General features: G+C 44.1%; 2 long non-coding RNA genes across 3 annotated transcripts in view; one reads left to right on the top strand and one right to left on the bottom strand.

Annotated features, from left to right (window-relative positions):
* The first annotated feature begins 2,133 nt into the window (after positions 1–2,133).
* LOC147236839 (uncharacterized) overlaps positions 2,134–10,000 on the top strand; it is a 12,490-nt gene continuing 4,623 nt past the window's right edge. Inside the window, exons 1-4 of the long non-coding RNA XR_015108862.1 lie at positions 2,134–2,363; positions 2,484–2,566; positions 2,812–2,850; positions 2,951–3,134. This is a non-coding gene — a long non-coding RNA (uncharacterized LOC147236839). The remainder of the gene's footprint in view (positions 2,364–2,483; positions 2,567–2,811; positions 2,851–2,950; positions 3,135–10,000) is intronic.
* LOC147236840 (uncharacterized) lies at positions 2,591–7,530 on the bottom strand. 2 transcript variants are annotated; one of them, XR_015108864.1, is made up of 3 exons: positions 7,390–7,530; positions 2,981–3,127; positions 2,591–2,839 (listed from the first exon to the last, which is right to left on the bottom strand). It is a non-coding gene; the product is annotated as an uncharacterized LOC147236840 (long non-coding RNA). The 2 variants fall into 2 exon arrangements; XR_015108863.1 differs by lacking the exon at positions 7,390–7,530 and adding an exon at positions 5,983–6,060.

Raw genomic sequence — 10,000 nt, 5'->3', positions numbered from 1 at the left:
TTTTATATTTATATATCTGCCATCTCTCTACCTCATGTCTCAAAGTAGTGAGATGAAGAACAATTTTGAGGTACCCTTACTTTACTTACCATGTGATACTTCTTTATACTTCCACTCCACTACCTCTCTGAGGTACTCACTGTACTTTCTACTCCACTTGCTGTATTTGATGTTATATGATATTTTTCGCAGTATTTATTCATGTTTTATACAGGAATGTATGTAGTACTGCAGTAGTACTGCAAGTACTGCTCCGCCCAAAGGCTCATAAACTGTCCCAAATACTTTGTTGGTGATAAAACCTACACACATGTAAACACCCCATTGTAGTACTTGCCAATCAAAACATTTCGAATGCAGTATTTCTACATATAGTGTTGTTTATCCTTGTATTATCCAGTTATCACACAAACTCAGATACTTACATTATAAAAGGATAATCCGTTTCAAGCTTTTTTAATCATTTTTCAAGCTGCAACCTTTGAGAACCAAGTGAAAGTCGTTGCGCGTTCGGGGGGAACGGAATACGCAATGTATGTGTGTGTGTGTGTGTGTGTAGAGAGGGGCTCCGTGTGTGTGTGTCAGCCATTAACAAAAGGTAGAACATGGACTGCGGGGGGACGGACGGACAGATGGGTGCTTTGGTCGGCTGGTCGGTTGGTTTAGCGGGAACACTCAAAGGGCACCGGGGTTAGCTGTGTTTCCATACAGCAGCAAACTGCCAGAGGGCCAAGAGGGGGATGGTGTGTGTGTGTGATGTGTGTGTGTGTGTGTGTGTGTGTGCGCGCCCAGAGTGAAGGGGTAAACAAGGCCTGCAGGTCAGATAAGAAATCATGTGACCTGAATGTTGCTGGTTTGAAGGTCAGACGCTCGTTTGTGGAAATATATAAAAATAAAGAGGGGGGGGCTGTAGGTCTTTGGGGATGGCGTTGCCCCCGGTAACCGACCACCACGCCGCGATGTGGGTTTTGAGGCTGGTGAGGTCTGTCAGGTGTCACAGGCGAATCTGTCCGTCAGTACATAGTAATAAATTAGATACCGCAAATAATATCGTAAACGTTTCATTGCCGTCTCACTCGCCAGCTGGTTCTCGCCGGTTCCTGCGTGATTTATTTCCACCTCCGCTACTTCCTGTTAGGGTTCTCTTCTACTTCCTGTTCTAGTCCACCAGTTCAACTTCCTGTTCTAGTCTTCTGTTACTTCCTGTTCTAGTCCACATATTCTACTTCCTGTTCTGGTCCTCGTGTTCTACTTCCTGTTATGGTTCGCTTCTACTTCCTGTTGTGGTTCACATCTTCTACTTCCTGTTCTTGTCCACCTCATCTACTTCCTGTTGTTTTTTTTTTTTTTGCCTGGCTGCCATGGCGACGGTGAGGCAGACATCCCATAGAACCTGATGGGGAGCTGACATCTAGCTGATGATGTCAGCGGCGGCGGAGACGTGTTTGTGGGCGTGGCCTGATTGGCTCCGGCCCGTATGATTTAGCTCCGCCCACTCCCCCTGTTTCCGTTGGCGCTCCATCTGGTTGCAGATGAGCGATCGGTCCAAAAGAGGGAGCCAAGCGTAAACACGGGGTTTGACCCCCCCCCCCCCACACACACACACACACACACACACACCATCCCTCACATTCACCCCCACTCCAGCACACACACACACACACAAACTCACACCAAACACACTCATCCAAAACTGCATAGACACAAGCCGCTACGCAAACACAAACACGTACCGCCAACCTTGACTAACCTCATTAGCTACCGTGTGTGTGTGTGTGTGTGTGTGTGTGTGTGTGTGTGTGTGTGTGTGTGTTTGAGGCTGATGCGGAGCGACAGCCGGGTCTCCAGGTCACTCTCTGGGACGTCTCAGGGCCCCGGTCAGGCCTGGCTGCCCGCCAAACCGTCTCCCTTGCCGGGCGCCATCCCAACACCTACACACACACACACACACACACACACACACACACACACACACACACACACACACACACACACACACACACACACACACACACACACACACACACACAGAGTCTCGCACTTTGCCGGACTTTTAATTTATGAACTTGACTTCCATTCACTAGCAGAAACGTTTACGTTATAGGGAATTACTTCCTCCCCCCCACCACACACACACACACGCACACACACACACACACACACACACCCTCTCTATAATGTTAGCATCCAGTAAACACACGTCTGCTGCGGTTCCTTGTGTTTCTGCTTGACTCCATTTATTCCTTTTTATTCTGTTTTCTAACTCGTCTTTTTGTCTTCACCTTCCCTGTTTTTTATCTCTCCTTCTAGTTTCGCTCACTCGGGCTGGAAATCAGCAAACCGGGTTCCATGGTGACGCAAATGTGAGTAATATCGGTGTAATAACAGTGTAATAAGTAGTAATAAGGGAGGTGGGGAGGGATTTTTTTTCCTAATATGGTCAATAGATGTTAACAATGTATAACATGAGATTTTACGATCAGATGTCAGGCAGAGGAGAGGAACCCTGCAGATGAGTGGCACGGGGCGGAGGAGGATCTCAGCACCACGGCTATTTTGACAACAGGTAGAGAGAAGATAAATAAAATTTGCCATAATTTTCTGGATTTAATAGTTATTTTTGCAGGATTATAGAAAAAAAGGCTTTTAGAAGAAAAAAAATAATGAAAGCAGTATTTTTCCAAGTCTGAGGAAAAAAAAAAAGTTGAGCTCGGCCATCCAGAACTTCAAGACACGTTGCCGTGGTAACCATGGAGGGTCACGTTCTGTCTTAGATCAGTGTTTATCGGCGCTTCTCCTTCTGATCCACAGTGTTGAGCTTCAGTGAGCAGAAACTTGGCTGAAAAGGAGGTGACACACACACACACACACACACACAGAGTCATTAAGACATTCCTGGGCCTGTCAGACACACACTCCTCATTGGTGTGTGTGTGTGTGTGTGTGTCAGGACAGAGTGTCTGTGTTTGGACTTCCTCACCGTGAGTTCTCAGTCGTCCCCAGCGAAGCAGCGGCGTGCCGTCGAGCCCTGGACCCGGCTGACGGCGCCGCTGCAGAGCCGAGAGCTGCGTCCTGATTGGCCGACGGACAGGAAACGCCCGGTGGATCGCTTTTGAGCAGGATTAAGCTAGCAGGTAAGACACACACACACACACACACACACACACACACACAGCCAGACGCTTATTCAGGGGTAACAACATAGTTATCACACTGCTCATCTGCCGACCCTTCGCGACACGGTCCCACGCCGTCATGGCGGCCGGGGCTGCCATGGCGACCCCGACCTGCCCATCAAAGGGGCGGGAGTTTTACATCGGTAGACACACACACATACACACACTTTAGGTATATAGACACATTTTAATGTGTGTGTTTGTGGTAATTGTTGAGCTTTTTTTGCATCTAAATTAGATACATTCAAAATCGATAGAATCATATCTAATAATACCTATTTTAATGGGTCTACATCATATATGTTTGTGTGTGTGTGTATATACATAAATCAAATCTTTGTACTTAAGACCTTAAAACACTTTATAGCCTTGACTTTGACACTTTATAGTTTTATTTGTATTTCTTACTCTCCCTCCTTTTTTTTAATTTTTTTTTTTACTGTTTATACAATTCCCTACTATTGTTTATTATTGTTATGTCTTACTTGAAACTCTAGCACAACAATGTCCTTCGGAATAAATAAAGTTTGTTTTTATTCTTTTTCTTATTATTCTTATGTATCTGTGTGTGTGTATATATACATATACACATATATATCTATTTGTGTATTTATATATATAATATGTATATATGTGTACATTTAAACACATATATGTGTATATATAAAATGCATATATATATATACTTAAAAGCGTCAGGGATTGAAGCAGCATCTGTTGGTATAATGGCAAAAATAAAATCCATTTGGAGGATATTTTTTTTATTTTCTTTTTAAATCAAATTAAAAACACGAAACCTTTTTTTTTCCAATAATTAAAAAAAAAAATCTGAACTCAAGCCAGAAAATTTTCACCAAACACAAACAAAAAAAAAAAAAAATTGCCTTAGACAAAAATAAAAGTTGCTTGAAAATTAAAAACAACCCCACACAAGATTGGGTCGTAATAATTTGTATATCTTCGTATGTATAATATCTGTAATCTAAAGCACGAACCTCACACACACACTGGGAGAAAGCGATGTGTGACGTCGTCAAAAATCCACGAAAAGTTCAGCGTGACGTTTCAGGGAAATTTGTGAAACGCCAAAATGGCGGTGTGTGTGGAGTAACTGTGTAATTACACTATAATTACTGAGCTATTAATATCTAGAGTAGGTTCTGATGGAACCGATCGATCGGTTCAAGGTATTGATCGAAGAGGAAGGAGAAGAGGGCGGGAAAGGGGCCTCGGCGGGGGGGTGAGACTCCTATTGGCCACTAGGGGGCAGCAGAGGCAGGAAGTTTGAAGTTTTACTTCAGTGAAACATGAACTGCTCCAAGTATCAGTTGGTAATCCAGTACAAGTACATGTTAAAGTACTTTTTTTAAAATAGTTTTTTTTTTTTTTTTTGTTAAAGAGGGATTATAGAGGCTGTCCGTCACAGCATCACACTCTCCTGACTGTCACCACCAACCCACGGGTGGGGGGGGGACAATATCAACATGACACACACACACACACACACACACACACACATACATACAGATGCACATACACACACGCTTAGCAACTCCTCATGTAGGTGTAAATCTCATTTGCTGCTCTTGGAGTCAGATAATGTTTACATCCTGGATTACATCTGTCAAGTCGGGATTAACCTCACGTCCAAAGGCCCTCATCCCAGCATCCCCGAAATTATGTGTTCATTTTTTTATTTATATATTTATTTTTTGAACAGGCCCTTTTTTTTTTCTTTTATTCATCTTGTCGCCGAGGCCCCGAAAAGAAAGCGATGCTGGAAATTTACCAAATTTAAGTTCAATTACTGAATAAGAATAAGAATAAGAACAACTTTATTTATCCCGAAGGAAATCGTTGAATATTAAACATAGTAATATTCAGTAATAACATAGCAATATACTGTTTTTAGCGACAGCTAATTAATGAAATAATTTTGATGTGTATAAATATCTCATATTTGTCACTGTTTTTGTGCGTATACAGGATAGATACCATCATTTTTCATAATTAAATCAATTAATTTATTTTTGTTGATGAGAAATGGGATTTTGCACACACACACACACACACACACATACACACATCAATCACATGTGAAATGAATTAGCATTTAGCTTCACTGTGAGACTGGTTTCAGAGAATAAATTAAATTAACTTTTTGTTTGTTGTATTTTCAAGTAGAAACTCTTTTTTTTCCGCTTGTTTATTTGTTTTTTAGTTTTTTTCAGCGCTGTGAGTTTAGTTTAGAAGTTTGGTTGTCAGTCGGCTTTTTTATAAGGAGGCGAAGTCCAACCCCACTCTGAACCGGGTCAAAGGTCATCATAACAAATTCTCGCCCTCTCGGCTTAATTTACGTTTTCTGCACTTATCTTCATATCTAAATAATTTAGAAATAATCAATACAATAAAAATACAGCTTAATTGTGTTGTGACATTTTTTTATCCAATGCAATAAAATGTCCAATGCGGTTTTCTGTGCTTTTTGCCGGCGATAATTTTAATAGTAATGAATTAAAAAATCAAAATATATTTTTATTTACAGATCTTTTATTAACACGCGTGTAGTTCGCGTCATTCCGAAGAGTTTAGGGTCGAGGCAGAAGAAAGCGGGAGAAGTTGCCGGGTAAACATGAGCAGCTTCTGTTTTCATGGCGACCCCCCCCAAGTTTCAACATGACGCTAGTTTTCCAGCTGGAGCCGCGAGGCAGAGGGACGTTTGTCACACACACACACACACACACACACACACACACACAGGCGCTCTCATTTCTGCATGTGTGTGAGTGTGTGTGTGCGGGCTTACTTTAATGCATCCGATTTTGCGGGAGGGCAAAACCTCTGAATCCAAACAAACAAATAGAGAGCGCGGCAGCTGCAGAACACACACACACACACACACACACACACACAGGCGAGGAGGCCGGGCTCGGTGACGGGGCCTCGCTGGGAAAACGCCCTGCGACACAGATCTCGCCGTCTCGGAACGCCGCGTAAAATTTCATTGTTTTTTTAATATTTAAAAAATAAAAACTACACCCAAAGAAATCCGAGTGGTGGAAATTTATAGGGACGGACGATCTTAATTATTGTTAAATAAACGCGTCATCACACGTCAAGATAGCGACCAGATCATCGCCGATTATAACACATATGCTTGCATTTCCTCAAATCGCCTCTTTCTAAGTGATCATATCAGGTTGTATTTTGACACGTTTTATTTATCACACAAAACAAGACTCAATTAATAACTATTTTCTTGTCTCTCGCTTAGTTAGCGTGTTAGCATGGCATATTGCTGTGTAATTACTAGTATTCTTGCAGCGAAGCTACATTATTATTACAACTTTTTCATGTTATAGATATTCTAGAATGACACACACACACACACACATGCACGGCGCCGCAGAGAGACGGGCAGATGAGGTCACGCCCATTGGTAATGATTGACAGGTGATGTTCCAAGAAGTGCCGGCCCGGAGCAGCTGCTCCAGAAAAGGAACAAACAACCCCCTTCCACACCATCCCTCTTTTTTTTTTGTATTTTTCTGGAATCAACAGAATCCAGACCGGGACGCAAAAACACACTTTTCCCTCTCCTAGTTTTTTTGGTGTTTATTTTTTTATCAGTTTTGTTTGTTTTCATGGCCGAGCGACCCGCAGTCGAGGTTGGAAATTAAAAACGGCAGTTTTGAAATGGGGAGCCGCTGAAAGGAGGATCGGACTGTTTAAATATATAACAATTGTCTAAATTTCTTGAGATTTAATTCCAATCTGGCTTTTATTCGACTCCTATTTATGTATAAGTGTATTCGTCAAATATATAATCCACATGGTGTAATATTGAGTGTGATGTGTTTGGTTCGTCATGGCCGTCAAATAAGGTCAAAATCAAATCCCGGGGATTAAAAAAAAAAAAAAAAAAAAAGGGAAATAATAAAAAAAAATAAAAGCGCCGTATCCGGCGATAAAGGAGACTTTTATTTTGAAATATCCCCAAAAATCTAATCCTTCGCGTATTTTCGAATCCCGGGAAAACAACCGCGGTTGAGGACGCCGTTTCGCGATGGGAAAAAAGGTTCGACCCGCCGTCGCCGCCAGACTTTTACTCTGAAAATCTCAAACCAGGAATGAATTTGCGATCTAGCTGAGCAATGCAAAGAGTCCCCCCCCCTCCCCTCCTGAATTTAGAAACACACACACACACACACACCTCCTCTCAGGCCCATCTCTTCATTGCACGCGGGTCCTGGGGTCACCGTCTGGTGCAGCGTTTCCATGACGATCGCGCCCCGTCATCTGCAGGCAGCGGCCATTTTGTGCCGGCGCGTCGCTCTTTCCTTTTGGGAGTTTCTATCGTCTCGTTCAGTGGAAGGAAAGAAAGAAACTGAAGGGGAGAAACTTTTCCTCACCCCGCCCCCAAGCACGACGTTTTTACTCTCCGCCGCCTTTTCTTCTGCTAGCGAGAGCCGACACCTGCAGATACACAGGCCTGTCTGCGTGCATGGGTGTGTTTGTTCATTCCTTTCACACACACACACATCTCCACGGGCTCCCCCTCTTTTTGTTCTTTCCATTTTTCTAACCCGACTCTCTCCAGCAGTTTCCACACACCCCGTGACCTCTGTGTTGACGCTACAGCTGCAGCCATCTTGTTTCATTAAGCAGCAGTGAAACCGTGAGTGTGTGTGTGTGTGAGTGTGTGTGTGTGTGTGAGTGTGTGTGTGTGCGCGCGCACACGTTTTCCCGAAAAACGCCGTTAGCTCTCCAGGGGGAGGGGGTTAGATCTTGACGTAGCGGCAGGATCCGGTCCACCTTAAACCTCAGTCCACCTTAAATGTTCAGATTAGGTTGGTTTTATTTAAACGTCGCGTTAATGTTTTTATGTATCAAATAAATAACCTGGCTTGTGGCTCCGCCCCCTTCGGCGACGGCGTGTTCCAACACGGTGGAAGCGGAGGAACACACTCGGGACGAATTGAATCGGATGATGACGGAATTTGAAAATTCTTGGTCGAACTCTGCTTGTTTTTGGGGGGGCTGGCGAAATAACAAACAGCATTACACACACACACACACACACACACACACACACACACACACACACACACACACACACACACTTCTTGCTCTATGAATTCTAATCTAACTCTGAGATGCTGTTTGGTTCGACAGCATTGTGTTAGTCCCTGGCGGAGACCCCAGTGTGTGTGTGCATGTATGCACACGTGGGCTTGTGTGTGTGTGTGTATGTGTGTGTGTGTGTGTGTGTTTGTACCAGGAGTGTCTATTGTTTGAGTCAGTTCCTATTTGATGAGTGGTCCGTTGGTGGTCGGCGCTTCGCCGGTCGTTAACAGCTGGCGCGACTGGAAACTCTGGCACTCAGCCATAACTGTGTTGTGTGTGTGTGTGTGTGTGTGTGTGTGTGTGTGTGTGTGTGTGTGAGTGTGAGCATGCATGTGTGTGTGTGTATGTATGTCTCCTGGCATGTCTTGTGCAAATCGGGGCCCATTCCAAACAAACACACCGCCGTCTGCCCAAGATTAAGATTCTCGTCCACCATCTTTGTTGTGGAGGCGCAGGAAGCCGCGCTCCTATTGGCTGCGGCAGGTGCACGGTCACAGCCAATCAGAGAGCCCGACTCTGAGGAAGGGCGGGATTATGGAGAGCCGAGAGCAGGCGGCGCAGGAACGGGGATGAGGTCAGGAGCGACGTTTTTTTAGATTTACCGCTGGAGGAATTGTGAAGAACATCCATATAAATAAAAAAAATAAATCAAAACTTGAAAAGAAAATAAAGTTGTGTAATTGCGGCTCAATTTTCATCTTCCTTCACCCTCCTCTTCCTCCCGCATGCGTCTCCTCTGCAGGTCGATGGCGAGCAGATTACTCTGTTATAGCGCGTGGCGCTAGCCAGGAAGCAACCCGTGTGAGATGTAGCTAGCTCGATAGCAGTCGCAGAGATATTTTGTGGATGGATGGAGGGGGCGGCGGGAGGTCAGGGGTCGTGGTCACCCGAGAGACGGCGTGAACCTGTGGTGGACGTGTGGCATTTCTCTTACACTTCCTGAATGGGTCACATGACCGAATTTCAAACAACACCATTGGTCCGTTGTTATTTTTCCTCTGTGTAAAGAAAGTTTTGTGATTGTTACCACGGTGATGTTGCTCGCTCTGTTTGGCGTGGGCGGCATGTTGTGACATGAGCGTGGATGCATGTGCACGCACACACACACACACACACACACACACACACGGTTACAGACACACAGTAAACGAACGTACTAAAAAGTGTGATGTCATAGGTTTTAAAGGTGAAGTCTGACGTCTGACTATGGTGACCCGGTCCCCATACACTACCAGTACTGCGACTACTACTACTACTAGTAGTAGTAGTTGTACTACTACCACTAAGAGTAGTAGTAGTAGTAGTCGTAGTACAGAAGTATTATATCGCACATTTAGAGTGTCGGTCATTCCGTCGGCTCCCAGAGGGCTTGTGTGTGATTTCTCAACCCTCAATTCTATTTCTGTCTGGATAAAGCACACTGTGTCACATCACGCTGTGTGTGTGTGTGTGTGTGTGTGTGTGTGTGTGTGTGTGTGTGAGCAAAAACATGTACACATAAATGAGCAATTGTGTAAGTGTCCTTCCCATGGGGCTGAGTGAAAGCGCAGCTGTATAACTTTTCTGTGTGTGTGTGTGTGTGTGTGTGTGTGTGTTTTGTTTTCCCCCATGTAAAGAGATAACACAAGCGGCTGGATTACTTTTGTTCGTACGTGATCTTTTCTTGGCAGACCTGAATAGTTGACTGTGTGTGTGTG

Source organism: Fistularia commersonii, chromosome 2 (genome assembly GCF_037954325.1).
Source record: "Fistularia commersonii isolate RoL2024-O1a breed Wild chromosome 2, RoL_Fcom_v1.0, whole genome shotgun sequence".
In the NCBI taxonomy this organism is placed as follows: domain Eukaryota; kingdom Metazoa; phylum Chordata; class Actinopteri; order Syngnathiformes; family Fistulariidae; genus Fistularia; species Fistularia commersonii.
The sequence above is the reverse complement of the archived record's forward strand: the minus strand, read 5'-3'. Positions and strand labels throughout refer to the sequence as shown.